At 30.5% G+C, this 17,639-nt stretch overlaps 1 protein-coding gene and 1 pseudogene across 1 annotated transcript in view; one reads left to right on the forward strand and one right to left on the reverse strand.

Moving 5' to 3' along the window:
- Positions 1–17,639, reverse strand: part of LOC145266525 (carbonic anhydrase-related protein 10-like) — an 892,910-nt gene that overhangs the window by 337,922 nt on the left and 537,349 nt on the right. The window lies entirely within an intron of this gene.
- On the forward strand, positions 7,543–7,659 carry LOC145266862 (5S ribosomal RNA; annotated as a pseudogene).

Below are 17,639 nucleotides of genomic sequence, written 5' to 3' on the forward strand. Positions count from 1 at the left end.
TCTATACTTTTTCTGCTGAGAAGTCACGGCCAAAATCGGTTAAGATCAATGGAAGTGGTAAAATATTTTCTCTCTAATAAATTCCTTCTCCCCCTGCCACCACTTAATACCGTTTGGGGATCGTTCAAAAGGAACAGTTGAGAAGAGAACACCGGTTTGGCTTCGTAGTTCTTTCATGTGAAGTTATTTAAAATCACTAAACTAAGCTGCAGTGCTCTGTGGCGTAGTGGTTTGCGTGCTGGACAATTCACATTATATTTTCACGTTCGCGCCGACCTACCGTAGTCGTTTTTTTTTTTTTTCCTAAACAACTGGAATGGACTTTTCTTGGTGGCCGAACTGTTAACGTTGCAGATGTTTGTTTTTTTTTTTTTTCACACTTTATTTTCCTACTTTTACTCATGACTCCGGGTTTGATCCTTCCTACTTACCTACCATAACATTTTTAAAACTCCCCCCGTCCCGGGCAACGCCGGGTACCCCGCTAGTAATTTAATAATTATTACTCCAAATTAGTAGTAGTTTTAATACAAGTAACTATCAAATATTATTCGTTGGTAATAAACGTTGGGTTCGTGAACTCGCCACCCACCTAGATTCAAAACGCTCTCTGTCTCTCCTAATAATCTTTGCAAATTTCTGGAAACAAATACATAACATGTAGTCCTCGCTGAAAATTACTATTTGTCTTCATCGGAATTTTTCTGACAATAAAAATACAAAGGTGCCAGCACCCTCACACTCATTAAGAGGTTAGTATTCTCTCATTTTAGTTCTATTATCTTGATAAACCATTTTGCTATTATTTGGCGTGGTATAAGCCGAGGCTTATGTCCTTTTTTTTTTTTTTTTCAAGGTTCTTTCTTAGTTTCAGCTCCCTTGGTCTCTAAGTTTTTTTGTTTTATTTTAGTTACCATTTCTATTTTTTTTATTGCATTTTCATCCACTTTGATGTAGGGGCTACAATCTGTGACATAACTGCAAGGACACTATGTGGAGAGTTCAGAAGCAAGGTAACCTTGAACTCCTGCATATCAGTACAGTCGGGGAAACCGGAACTCAGAAGTGAATTCCTAAGTCTAGCAGTTCTGGTTTTATTTTATTAGAGTCGAAAGCTTGCTGGCAACATTACAGTATTTTCCTTATGATTCCAGCTTTTTTAACCACGGCTATTAACTATAAATTGCAATCTTCCCATTGATTTCAATTTCTCCTATTTTTCTTCTTATTATTTTTCCACTCACTAGGAGCCCTCACACGGAACATCACCAGATATTACTCTCTTCGAGCAGCTTACAAATTTTTCTGGGTTCTGGGTAACAGCATGTCTCTACAGATTTCCAGTGATCTCCTCCTCTTTTGATAAGATTTACAAATTAATTCGCGTTTTCGCAAGAACAGTTTACCCTTTATTTCTCGGCGGCAACAATCTTCATCACTAACATTTGGGTAGCAACACATCTGGGCTGGTATATCTACCTTTTAGTGCTCCGAAAAAAATTGTCAATCTAATCGGTCCCACCTTATCAACTAAGCTCCAGACCCTGTCCCATCGCCGAAATGTTGCATACCTGTGCCCGTTTTACAAATATTTTTATGGAATGTGTTCGGATGAACTCGTTTCACTTGTACCCTCTCGACGTACATATCCCTGACAAATCTGCTTAGCAATAAGATCGCGCCCCTTCACTGTTGTTGTCCCTAAATGCCAGAAAGCTTTCTATTCTAATAGTTTATTCCCTCGAACAGCTAGACTTTGGAATTTCCTTCCTACTGCCTTCTTCCCTGGCTATACTGATATGCGGAAGTTTAAATGTAACATAAACAAATATCTTGTTAATCTTTCCTAGACATGGACCCACATAGTAGCCTTTTACGTCCAAGTTTCGATAAGGTTTGTAAGGGTGAACATGAATAAAAACAGAACAAAACAAAAAAAATAAACAAACCTCTCCAAGGGTCCATTTCTCTTCGGATTCATCTAGATTAGGTATAGTTTGTCTTCTTGGTCTTTCCATCGTTCTTGACACTTAACGAATGCCTCTATTTTTGAGGGGGTCAGGGTTAGGGTGAAGCTTAGGGTTATTTTCTTTACAATTTCATAAGTACACTTTCCTTCGTTCCAAGTGTATTTTGCTATTTTTTTTTTGACCGGTTAGAGTTTGTAGATTTTCAGCTTACTTTCTATTTTTCAACACGTGTTTTCTTAATATTTCTGCTGTTTTCAGCATTACCGTCCCTTGTATATTTCAACTTTCCCCTTGATTTCGAGTCATCCTACTATTATCGATAGCATATTGATTTGTTTCATGGTCCATATTCCCTTAAGTTCTCTGACAAATTCTGAGTATTTATATCGTTTTTTCCCCTCTCTTTGATCTCTACCCTGTCGTCCACTGGGATGGCTAAATCTATGATTTTCCAGTTTCCTTTCTTCTTGTTAATTATTAGGACGTTCAGTTTCTTTTCCCAGTTGAATTTATCTGTTTGTATTTCTATGTCTCGAGGGATATTTTAGTTTTCTTTGTTTTTCCAGTATTGTTTCCTGTTTTTTGGTTGTATGACTTTTCGGAATTTTCGAAACACTGTCGTTTGCAGAGTTGCCACGATACCGCTTAACCCACGCAGTCGTATCATCTTTTATGTTTTAACTCATTTGCTGCACTCACTTAACAAGGGAGTCACCGTTTCATCTGTCTTTTGTCCAATCATGGTTTCAATTTAACTTTCCTCAATCAGTTTTCATTCTGAAGCAGTCCCCGAAAATAGAGACGAAACGTTTATATCTTTCTAACACTATGGGTGGTTTTATCTCTCCCCTTCTCTCTCTCTCTTTATATATATATATATATATATATATATATATATATATATATATATTATTTTTAAAATATAATTATCCACTGACACGTGTTTCGTCGTCTAGGATTCATCAGAGTGGATGAATCTAGCGATGTTCGAAATCAGGACCACATGGTAAGAAACCTAAACTCTTACCTCTCATCCACCTGACTGACTGTTCGAATATTTCGCGATTTCGTGTATGTTATTTGTTTTTGGTTTTGCGATACGTCTTGAATGAACTCAGTTATTTACAAAAGTGCATTTTGACCTAAATACGAGTTGTGTTTAGGCTTCTTACCATGGGGTTCCGATTTCGAATCTCGTTAGATTCAGCCACTCTGATAAGTCGCAGACGAAAAAACACGTGTCAGTGGACAATTATTATTTAAAAATAATATATATATGCCGCTTCCCATGTGGCGGTACTAAATTAGTTAAAAGGGAAAATTATTCCAAACACGCATTTAGGTAAAAATACACTTTCCTTAATAATTGAATTCATTCAAGACGTATCGCAAAAACAAAAACAAATAATATATATATATATATATATATATATATATATATATATATATATATATATATATATATATATATAGTGCGTTTGTATATAAGTGTTTCTAATTAGGTTTAAATGTCTTGCTTATTTTCTAAAAAAATCGGTCACCTTTTCATCTGGCTTCAAATTTAAAGATTTTCATTTATAAATGGATCTCTGTAAGCACTTGTATGTTTGGCTACTGGGAATTATTTTGATAGCAAAAGTCAGAGCCACAATTAGCAAGACTTTTATTTATATATGTCAATGTTTTTTTTTTAACTCGAAATGATGACTCCAATTAAATATACACACGGCCTCATCTAAATATATTATAAAAGTGAATTTTCTATGCATATGTGCTGTGTATGTCTGTGTGCGAAACGGTCTTTACCAAGCTATTCGATGACTTGTATATTTACAGATTTGAATTTTGAAAGAGGGTATATTGCGAAATGTAGTAGAAATTGATCTTACTTTCAACCGGTAAAAATAGTTGCTAAATGGCAAATATTGATAATTAACACTTGGCATGTATAGTATGTCCCAAAAGTTACCGAAGTGTTTTGAACTTAAATAGCTTTTTATTTTTATTTTTGATGATATCTCTCTGTAATTTAACACAATCTAACTAAGACATTGGAATATTTAAAAACAAGTGAAAAATTTAAACAATATTTATTTACGAAAGAAGCTATTTGAATTTGCTCATTTTCAGTTTCACATATTTTTTTCTCTTTCTAAAACATGACAGGTTGCAGAATCGCTGGGTTGTAAATAATCTTTCTTATTTCGTTCCCGACATTTTTTTTTCAATTCTTGCAGTGCTTGGGTTTGTTAAAAAATCGGCGCACAATGTTACGAACTGTGTACTGATTTGGTCTATGTCTTTCATGAGAAATCCGTCGATAAAGTCTTTGAGTCAAAACAATTGACACCTAATTTTGCTAAAACAAGTTCACAACTCGAGTGCATTTTCCATGCTATACTAATTCATAATATATCGCGAGCATACTATAAGTTAAACATGTGAATAATAGAAAACAATACTCATAAATGGTAAGATGACAAAGATTTTCACCCCGTCAGAGTGAGTTTTTAGACACGATGCATAAGCCCTCTTAATGCCTATAATCGCTGCATGTGCAAAATATACATTTATACGTAATTTCGTTCAAGAATTCAATTCTTTGGTTTCGATTGAAGGTTATGGCACCAAGGTCCTATTTTTAAATATTTGGCATGCACTATTATATATTAAATACCATGCAATACTCAATAGACAATTAATTATATAAGACTAAAAACAAACATGTACGAGTTTAATCATCATATTTTAGTGTATTTACGACCGAGCAAGGCCAAGAAGCCGATCGGTCATGGTTACCATCTAAGGAAGGCCAGAGAAATAGTTGGCCGAAACGTTGTGAAACAAGAAAAGATAGGGATAATAGTCCGCAATATATAAAAAAAATAATTTGTGTATTTCTTTTGAAAAATAAACAAACAAATTATTGGCATTTATATTTTGTCATTAAGTCAATTCTGGTTATGTATATTTTACACTTTTTGCATCATTGCACAGAATTTAGGATGTAATCCTCTAGCAAACACTTGCACACACGTTCATACACACATGCACACACATATATATACAGTGGGGAAAATAAGTGTTGGACACATCCCATTATTCTTTATTTAACACATTTTTTATGAAGCGAATAACGCGAAAATTTAACAAGAAATAGTTACTCTTTTAACAATAACAAATAACTTTAGAAATTGGAACATTTTAATCCATAACAAAAATTATATAATAAAAACGAGAATAGCCTGGAAAAAAAGTGTTGGACACATTGTTTTAAATTATATTTTATTATTATTTTTTATAAATAATGCTGGAAAGAAAGAAGGAAAGAAAAAGTCAAGGGAAGTAATTCACTTCCGGAGGGTACAAGCGGAAGTTAAAGAGTTCTGTTTTCTTTCAGCACAACCATACTCTACGTCGTTGGAAAGTATTGGAACACGTTAGTCACCAGTAAGCAATCACGCGTGAAGGTTCTCAGGATGAGTAAACGTAAAGAACTCTCTCAAGTCGTCCGTGATAAGATTATTGCCGAGCACAAGAATGGAATTGGTTATCGGCGTATATCTGCTCAATTCAAAATCCCTGTAAGCACCATAGGAAACCTTATTAGGAAATGGAAGGTGCATGACTCAACCGTGAACCGTCCGCGCACCGGAGCTCCTCGCAAGATGTCCGATCGAGCAGTGAGAAAGATTGTACGAAAAATTCAGCAGCAACTGAGAACAACACGAGGCGAACTTCAGAAAGATTTGGAAAAAGCAGGGATAGTAGTAACGAAACAAACGATTAGTAATGTACTCCGACGCAACGGTCTTTAATCGCGTACACCTCGAAAGACACCATTACTAAAAAAAATGTCATGTTAATGCTCGTCTGGAGTTTGCAAAAGACCACTTATTGAAAACAGATGATTACTGGAAGAATGTGATCTGGTCCGATGAGACGAAAATTGAACTTTTCGACATTAACTCTGTACGTCGAGTATGGAGAAGAGATGGCACAGCGCACGATCCCAAGAACACCCTCCCCACTGTAAAGTTTGGTGGTGGAAATGTCATGCTCTGGGGATGCTTCTCTTCAAATGGTACTGGATCACTTCATATTATAGATGGAAAGATGAATGCAGCCAAATATCGGGAAATTCTTGAAAATAATCTCTTGCCTGCTTCCAATGCGTAAGTTTTGCGACAGGGATGGATCTTTCAACAAGATAATGATCCCAAACATACTGCTAAAATAACCTCCGATTGGTTCGTACAGACCAAAATAGATGTTCTTAAGTGGCCCAGTCAGTCCCCAGACTTAAATCCTATAGAAAATCTATGGAGAGAGCTCAAAATCATGGTCCACCAGCGAGAATCGTAATATTCAGGATTTGAAGAAAGTATGTGTTGAAGAGTGGGCCAAAATCTCGCCTGAACGTTATCACAAATTAGTTTCGTCGTATAGAAAACGCCTCGAAGCTGTAATAGCCAATAAGGGTTTTTCAACTAAATATTAGATGAAATTGTGTTAGTGTGTCCAACACTTTTTTCCAGGCTATTCTCGTTTTTATTATATAATTTTTGTTATGCATTAAAATGTTCCAAATTGTAAAGTTATTTGTTATTGTTAAATGAGTAACTATTTCTTGTTAAATTTTCGCGTTATTCGCTGCATGAAAAATGTGTTAAATAAAGAATAATGGGATGTGTCCAACACTTATTTTCCCCACTGTATATATATTCAGACAAGTACTGTTAAAAAGCACGGCGTGTTCTTGCTTAATAGGCGTCCTTTGTAGTTTTTAAATGTATGCAATTATATGTGTTCCATAGTCTTCCTGGTGCATCTGTGTTTTTTGTTGTTCTTTGCAAGAACTTTTGTATGATTTTAAAACAATCGTCTTCAGGAAGCTCTTATTAATATTCGTTTTAATTCCGGAGTCTTTTAAGTGCTTCAGAAAAAAAATCATATTTAAATTTCCTGAACTAGTGCAGCGTCTCATTTGTAAACAGTATATATATATATATATATATATATATATATATATATATATATATATATATATATATATATATATTTAGTAATGTGATTGATAATTTAAAAATAAAATTATAATTAAATCAAAAATCCGTTTCATGAGAAGGAACAACAACAAAATCAATTATTTGTACGATAGTTTCGGAAAACAATGTTTTTATTGTGATAGACATCAAGTTACGGACAATAATTATTACATTTAGTTTTTTATTAAACAAGGTTTGTTGTTGTTCCTTCTAATGGAACGGATTTTTAATTTAATTATAATTTGATTTTTAAATTATCAATCACATTACTAAATATTAAATTAGCTCTAGGATATTTACCTATCGAGCTTATTATATATCTAAATTACAACGAGCAATTTTTTACTGTATTTTAATTAAACTAGCAATTTTACTATTACATTAAAATACACTCTGCTCTTTAGACTTTTGTTGTAATCTCCTTTAAATTATATATATATATGTATATATATACGTATATACATATGTATGTATATATTTATATATTCATGTATATGTATATTTATATATACATATAAATCTATATATACGGCATAATCACGTTGACACACCGGTTCTCGTCAGATCACCGAAGTTAAGCAACGTTGAGCCTGGCTAGTACCAGATGGGTGACCATTTGGGAATTCTAGGCGCTAGATGTGCTTTCCGCTTATCTCGGCATTGTTTCCAGTCGTCCTGAACCTCCACTTTCCACTGTTATTCAACAATGTCGAATAAGGAGAGGTGTGGTTGAGTATTGCGCAACTCTTGCTAGAAAAATTTCCCGCGCAGGCACCCTTACTGTGGGTATCCATAGTCTGTCAAGACTGAAGGACGCCTTTTTTTTATAAATTTATGTATATGTATATATATTTATATATATATATATATATATATATATTTATATATATATGTATATATATTTATATATATATATACATATATATGTGTGTGTATATATATTTATATATATATATATTTATATATATATATGTATGCATATTTATGCATATATTTATATATATAGATTTATATATTTTTATATATATATATATATATTTATATATATTTAACGTGTGGCTAAAATAAACGTTCAATGCTTTTAAAAGTGTGATTTACGAGATGGTATAGAATTTACACACACACACACACATATATATATATATATATATATATATATATATATATATATATATATACAGGGCTATGACCACAGCATATTCTTTTAATTGTTTTGACTCTTAAGTACATATCCGATACAATTTGACTGAGTGTGTGAAATTACCAATCAAGTTGTTCAGAAACGATATCGTTTATTCATTCTATATTTAATCGATCGTAAATATAAAAACGGATTTCTCATGTTTGTTTCTATGAAAACCTGATTAATGACTTCATACGTTTTGTTTATATAGGTGATTACACATATTAAGCTTTTCATAACTGTAATGCCCAGAGCACAGTATCTATTTTACGCCCTTTCCATCACATTCAATTGCGTGCATATATATATATATATATATATATATATATATATATATATATATATATATATATATATATATATATATATATATACCCACAAAGAGGTCACCTTGCAGTGGCCGCTTACAAAATATGATATTTTGATTAATGCAGGTTTTGTAATTAGTAGTGATTTTAATTTAAAAAAAAAATGCCTGAGACGCGCTACCACCAGGAATAGAAACGAAGATGTTTACTTTACGATGCACTTTTTCTATTTGGCGTTATAAAGATATTAAAAATTAAAACATGAACGAATAGCTATTAGTTTACGCACGCGTGTACATAATGCTGTCGTTCGACCTACACCAGGAAAAGTTCATTTGTTTCTAAATGTTAAGACTTTTGCACCGATTATCTTTGGCTAAAACCCAAATGTAAAATTTGGCCTATGTTCGAATACATTTTATATATTAGGTTACATGTCTATAGACCAAAAACTGATAAAGGTGTTTGATAAGAATCTTTTTAAAAAAATTATATTATATATATATATATATATATATATATATATATATATATATATATATATATATAGAGAGAGAGAGAGAGAGAGAAAGAGAGAGAGAGAGGTTTGTGTTGACTATAACATTTGATGCGAATATTACGCACATGTAAATAATATAGAATATTGTTTTCTGCTATCTGGAAATTTCTACTTGCCACTAGTATTTAACAGTGCCGACTCAGCGGATATGTGATTGGAGATGGCACATCTATTGCCACAAAAATTTGATGCACAACATCTACAGCGATGTTTTGTAGTATTCATTTAAATCGATGAACGAGCATTATATATATATATATATATATATATATATATATATATATATATATATATATATATATATGGCGAAAAACCGAATAGTTGATAAGTATTCAAAGAATTTAATAAATTGCATGGGATAAAATTTCGCATCGCTAAAAGCATTTAGTTGTCAGATTATGATCGAGAGTGTGGCTCTGGAAATCAAAAACCATTCTTAATGATCTGTTATAGAATCGGCACCTTCTTGTTTTTTGGATGAGTTTTAATATCTTAAAAATCGCAGATATAGTAAGTACAATTTTTTTGTTTTAATGCTATTCTTTAAAGTACACTTTTTGTCCAAATATATATATATATATATATATATATATATATATATATATATATATATATATATATATTCAAAATATGAGGTTAGAAAGAACGGTCACGTGTGTATTTGTATTTTTTTCTTTAAATGAACAAATATTTAAAGTTTCAAATTTTCGGCTTATAAAAACACCTTCATCAGGATTAAAACGAAATACAATATATTTTTTCTCATATTTGCGCATGAACGGCACGTACCACTGGACTGACAATACACAATCACAACCTTCGGCAAAAACTGCCAAACCACATCATGCCACGTAAGAAAAAAAAAAAAGAAAAGAAAAAATATATTGTATTGTTTTTAAAAAAATCATGATCACGGCTTTTTTATAAGCCGAACATTTGAAACGTTAAAGAAATAAATGTTTGTTTATTTAAAAAAAGTAAAATAGTAGGTGGTCATTCTTTCTAACCTCATAATTTGAATTCTATTGTCTTCGTGTTTCTAAAAAGTTAATTACTAATAATACTATATATATATATATATATATATATATATATATATATACACATATATACATATACATATATATATGTAACAATATATATACATATATATATAACAATATATATATATATATAACAATATATATATAGTGGAAATGGTAATTAATAAAAGCTGAATAAAGTGCTCAATACTGTTGTAGAGCAAATATGCGTTTTATTTTTTATTACCATATCTTTCTGTTAAGTTACATTATTGTTTCAGCTCTTTGGCCGTTTTTTTGGCCGTCTGTAGCATCCTCAGACTTTTACAGAAATGTTTTCTCATCCCAAAATAGCGAACATTTTTGTAAAAGCCTGAGGATGCTACAGACGGCCAAAAAAATCGGCCAAGTAGCTGAAACAATAATGGAACTTAACAGAAAGATACGGTAATAAAAAATTAAACGTATATATATATATATATATATATATATATATATATATATATATATATATATATATTCCAGAGATTAAAATCATTGATTTCCAACAAGTGTCGTTAATAGTGCTCAATCAAAAGAGAGCTAGTGAGATCTTTTTTAAATCTTTCTCTATGTAAATATAGTCATATCTTGCTACGATGTGCAGTCAAGAAAATGTACCATTAAAAAAGGTTTAAGAGCATTTTTAATTGAAGAGGAGAAAATATATTATTTCAATGTATGACCTAAGGTATGGTTAATTTTCTGCACATCGTAGCAATATATGACTATATTCACATAAAAAAGAAAAATATGTATGTGTGTGTGTGAGTAACTGAGTGAGTATGTGGGTGTGCGCGCGCGCGTGATGGGCCGACCTGTCGAACTTTAATAAATAGGTTGTTCGGAAATCCACACATATGATTTCTTTATATTGATGAAGACTTAAGAAGAATAAACCACATCTTTATATCTGGCTTTGTTACAATATATGCGAAATCAACATGGATGAAAAATCTCCTATTTTACATAAATGTATATTTTTAACCTTTTTAGAATAAACACAAAGACCGTAAATGACAAAGTTCTCTCTGATACTCGCTCCTTTGAAATTGAGCGCGTGTTATAATTGGGAAAAAGGTGGCTGGTTACTTTGAATGCATCAAAAACCAAGCTTCTATCTTTACATTATCAACGCTGTGAGCCCCATCTGGCATCAATTGAAAAATATGGCTCTTGTCTTGGGGAAGCTCCATGTTCTGAAAAGCTTCTAAGATTGACCTGTACTCCTGATCCGAAATGGAACACGTACATCAAATCTGTTTCCAAGGTCGCTGGAAAAATGGCGGAATCCTTCTACCGTTCCAGTTGATATCTCACTGCTGATGCAATTCTCTAGCTATATAAAAGCCAAGTACGCCCAAGGATAGAGCACTGCTACCATATCTGGCCAGGAGATGCTAAAACATCCTATCCTGCCTTGACAGAGTACATAATAAACTTCGTAGCTTAGTGGCGGATGACCTTTTCGCTTCCCTGCAACCTCTCTCCCACAGAAGGGACGTTGCGAGCCTCTCGTGGGTTTATCGTTATTCCATGGCAATTGCTCGTCTGAGCTCCAATCTCTGGTTCCACCTAGCCAATCTTTCATGTTAAACACCCGTCTAGCTGAAACCACTGTCAGTAATTTTCCCCACTCTTTATCTGAACCTAAATCAAAACGTAGAACCATGAACAAAGCTTTTTTCTTAGAAGTGCACGCTTGTGGAACTTTCTTCCGTTTGCTGTTTTCCACCTGACCACAACGTGGATGTCGTCAAGTCCAACATAAACAAGTTCCTGTTGAATCACCTCCTAAAGTAAGACACTTATCAGATCTCCATTATTAGCGATTACTACGATATTATCCCATTGATTACTGTACACGCAATAACCCTTATCCCTGAGTGGCCTTCGGGCCTTGATAAGTGGTGACTTCCTTGTAAAAAGAAACAATCTAGTGAGAAAAAATAGTATATTGAATAGTAAATGGGCTTTCTAATAATTAATAGAAATTTGCATGAATTAAAAAATATCATATTTAAGCATGCTTTTAGACCAGTCAACACGAAACGCATTAAAACCAGCGTATATACATATATACACGTATGCGTAAACAGAGATAAAAATATTCCAGTAAATTTCTTTTTCTAGGTTTGTTTAGTATTGTTTTTTATTTGTTTTGTATTTTTCCCCAAAAAATCATCACTTAGCCAGGCCCAAATGCCACTAGAATAAGAGTTAAAGAATGTACGATGAGATAATATAGTAATTGTTAGTGGTGCAAATTTGGTAAATTGGATTACTTAAGGGTGACATCTCATCAAGAACTTGTTTACATTAGACTTGAGGACGCCCGTATTGTAGTCACCTGGAAAGCAGGCAAAAGGGAGAGGGTTCACCAGTTGTGCAGTTCTAAGAAAGAAAATTTGTTTATAGAGTCTACGTTTAGGTTTAGGAACAGGCAATGAGTGGGGGAAATTATTGATAGCGTTTTCAGCCTGACGAGTGTTTCTCGTAAATGTTTGGCGAGGGATGCGTAGATTAGATCTCAGATGAGCACTTACCATGGAAATAGCGATAAAAAAGAGACAGGCTCGTAACGTCTCTTCTGTGAACAAGATTTTGCAGGGAAGAGAAAAGGTCATTCCCTACTAGGCTACAAAGTCTATTTTGAAATCTGTCAAGGCAGGATAAGATCTTTTTAGCAGCTACTGCCCAGATCTATAAACAATACTCCATCCTTCGGCGTAGCTTGCTCTTATATAGGTAGAGAATTGCATCAGCATCGATATATCTACTGTGTTTTCATATTATATAATATTATTATCAAATAAGCTCATTATCCTGTTAAGCTCATTACGCTCATATTCGACACTTAAGTGTACCAGAATTTTGCATAACATATATTTTCTGATCATTATATCTTATTATTTCATTATTTGATCTTTACATTATTGTATTAACATGACTGTTATCAGTGCATTATAAAATCGCCGATTGACTTTCTTTATAATCTCATATGTTTGTTTATGCGTATGAATGTTTAAATACTTTTATACGTGTTTATATTTGTACACATTCTACGATTGGCATTCATGTTTATATTTGTACACATTCTACGATTGGCATTCATTTAATGGCATATTTTCTATGTTTGTTTATGCGTACGAATATTTAAATACTTTTATACGTGTTTATATTTGTACACATTCTATTTTATTTGTATATTTGTGCACATTATATTACAGACTATATGAACAATTTTAAATCCTCATCATATAAATATTTAATTACATCTCATAATTTTGAAAGTGGCTTTTTTTTATTCTTCTGGATTAAAAAAAATATGTTGTTACGTGTATACACTCATGCGATTGGCATTCATTTAATGGCATATTTTCTATGTTTGTTTATGCGTATGTGTATATACGTATACGTATGTTTAAATACTTTTATACGTGTTTATATTTGTATATTTGTACACATTCTGTATGTACATATGCAACTGCGTGTATATATGTATATTTTTGCTTTTATGTATATTTGTGCGCGTGTGTCTATATAAGGACTTTATGTATGAAAATTTAAGAATATTCAGATTATTTTTACTTTATTTTCGTTTCCCTTCATACTGCTGGTTTCATTTGTTCCCAACAATTGGAAAACTCCCATTTTTCCTCACATGTTTAACAGTTTATATTTTTGAATCGTTATTCTAAATTTCAATCTTTAATTATACACTATCCAATTCTTCAACCTTGCTATAAAATGTTTAAATACAGTTTACTTATTATATTATTATATATATTATATTACAGACTATAGGAACAATTTTAAATCCTCATCATATAAATTTTAATTACATTTTACGCATAATATATTACAGATTATATGAACAATTTTAAATCCTCACTATATAAATATTTAATTACATTTTACGCATACTCTATTACAGATTATATGAACACTTTTAAATCTTCACCATATAAATGTTTAATTACATTTTACGCATACTATATTACAGATTATATGAAAAATTTAAAATCCTCACTATATAATTTTTTAATTACATTTTACGTATAATATATTAAAGATTATATGAACAATTTTAAATCCTCATCATATAAATATTTAATTACATTTTACGCATACTATATTACAGATTATATGAACAATTTTAAATCCTCACTATATAAATATTTAATTACATTTTACGTATACTATATTAAAGATTATATAAACAATTTTAAATCCTCATCATATAAATATTTAATTACATTTTACGCATACTATATTACAGATTATATGAACAATTTTAAATCCTCACTATATAAATTTTTAATTACATTTTACGTATAATATATTAAAGATTATATGAACGATTTTAAATCTTCACCATATAAATATTTAATTACATTTTACGCATACTATATCACAGATTATATGAACAATTTTAAATCTTCACCATATAAATATTTAATTACATTTTACGCATACTATATCACAGATTATATGAACAATTTTAAATCTTCACCATATAAATATTTAATTACATTTTACGCATACTATATCACAGATTATATGAACACTTTAAAATCTTCACCATATAAATGTTTAATTACATTTGACGCATACTATATTACAGATTATATGAACAATTTTTAATCCTCACTATATAAATTTTTAATTACATTTTACGTATAATATATTAAAGATTATATGAACAATTTTAAATCCTCATCATACAAATATTTAATTACATTTTACGCATACTATATTACAGATAATATGAACAATTTTAAATCCTCACTATATAAATATTTAATTACATTTTACGCATACTATATCACAGATTATATGAACACTTTTAAATCTTCACCATATTAATGTTTAATTACATTTTACGCATACTATATCACAGATTATATGAACACTTTTAAATCTTCACCATATTAATGTTTAATTACATTTGACGCATACTATATTACAGATTATATGAACAATTTTTAATCCTCACTATATACATTTTTAATTACGTTTTACGTATAATATATTAAAGTTTATATGAACAATTTTTAATCCTCACTATATAATTTGTTTATTATATTTTACGCATAATATATTACAGATTATATGAACAATTTTAAATCCTCACTATATAAATTTGTAATTATATTTTGCGCATACTATATTATAGATAATATGAACAATTTTAAATCCTAACTATATAAATTTTTAATTACATTTTACGCATACTATATTACAGATTATATGAACAATTTTAGATATTCACTATATAAATTTTAACTACATTTTACGCATACTATATTACAGATTATATGAACAATTTTAAATCCTCACTATATAAATTTTTAATTGCATTTTACGCATAATATATTACAGATTATATGAACAATTGTAAATCCTCACTCTAGAAATGTTTAATTACATGTTACGCATACTATATCACAGATTATATGAACAATTTTTAATCCTACCTATATAATTTTTTAATTAAATTTTACTCACACTATATTATATTACAGATTATATGAACAATTTTAAATCCTCACTATATAATTTTTAATTACATTTTAATCACACTATATTATATTACAGATTATGTGATTTATTAAAATCCTCACTATATAATTTTTAATTACATTTTAGTCATACTATATTGTAGATTATATAAAACATTTTAAATCCTCACTATATAAATTTTCATTTACATTTTACTCATACTACATTGCTGATTATATGAAAATTTATACATCCTCATTATATAAAGTTTTAATTAGATTTTAGTCATACTACATTTCAGATTATATGAAAATGTTAAATCCTCAATATATAAATTTTCAATTACATTTTACTCATGCGATATTAAATTACAGATTATATGAAAAAATTAAAATCCTTAGTATATAAATTTTCAATTACATTTTACCCATACTATATTATATCACAGATTATATTACACATTTTAATATTTCTAATATAAATGTTTAATTGCATAATTTGTCCATACTATATTATAAGTTATATAAACAATTTATTATCCCCACTGAGTAAATTTTAATTACGTTTTATTTATACCATATTATATTACGGATACAAATTTTTAATGCCATTTAACTAATACTACATTAGTTTACAGATTATATTAACTGAATCAAATAGGATAGGCGTTGTATGTTTTTTTATGTATATGATATGTATATATCATATACCAAAATATATTTCAATTTCAAATCACTATTTTTCACTCACAAAGATAAATAACTTTTTTTGAATGCACTTCTCTAGCAACTCAGCCAGACACAACGACGAAAATAAATCTATAAATAAATAAATACCCATGGTGTCTTGTCAAGGTCGTATGTTGTCATCTGTCCGCTTGATAGATAATATATAGGATAAAAAAAATACTACCAGAACAAAAGCAGAAACTCGCTATGAAGTTAGCGGACAGCAGACGATATTGAGTTTTGACAAAAAGCAGTTTACATTGTAGGCTTGTATATAATGTTTTTCAGCTGTTTTCACTTGGGAATTAATCAGTGTCGTCTTCCAGTTACTGTCGGGTTATCAGGAGAGAAAACGGGTTGTTTTAGGGCCTTCTCGAAGACGTTTATATAATTGTGTTTGCCTTTTTTCTGGGTTATTTCATTTTATTTCTATGTTTTTCACTCGTAGACTTGTATATTATTGTGCATTTTTTTAACGGGGTATGCTATTTCGTCGTCCACATAATATCGGATCATCCAAACAGAATACGAAGCGTGTCGGGACCTTCCTCCCTACGACGTATCGTCCCTCCCACTGATGCGAGACTCGATTAACTGAATTGCATTTAAATAGACTGCTCAAAACATTAAAATAACGTTTAACAGTATAGCCTTTTCTATCACGAGAAACGGCTTGCGCGTATCGTTTAAATGTCCAAAGGCCGCGTCTAACATATTCGTTAAGGCGCGTTCATATCGAAACGAAATAATAAAAACAACAGCAATAATAATAATAATAATAATAATAATAATAATAATATACAAAGAAGTATATGTTTATTAAAAAAAAACAGCTGCACTGGGCTTATATGATAATTGACTTACGTGATTCATCATCTACACAAAGAAACAAGGGAATTATTCCTACTTCGGATTGTTACTGTGTGACTTGGATTATTCAAAATACAGATTGAGTCCCTTTACATCACTGTTCCAAAAGATTTCACCTTCGGAATTTACCATACATTTTAGATATAAAATTCAATATCCTTTTATTTTAAACCAATATATAATTTCCCTTATTCTACGCTATTATAAACTTTAAACACTTTTAATTTGAATTTTCTATGTTCATTGTTTTTAACAAATTAGATATACGCCATTATAATATCTGCTAACATTTTATCCACTGAGGACATGGGTAGACATCGAAAACCTTAAGGATAAGGAAGTATACTTCTTGAAATGCATTCTTTGTCTTCCATATAAAAAATATTCTAGATTTTAAATTTAATCAT

This window comes from Euprymna scolopes, chromosome 41, assembly GCF_053919585.1.
Source record: "Euprymna scolopes isolate OS-2025 chromosome 41, ASM5391958v1, whole genome shotgun sequence".
NCBI classification, from domain to species: domain Eukaryota; kingdom Metazoa; phylum Mollusca; class Cephalopoda; order Sepiida; family Sepiolidae; genus Euprymna; species Euprymna scolopes.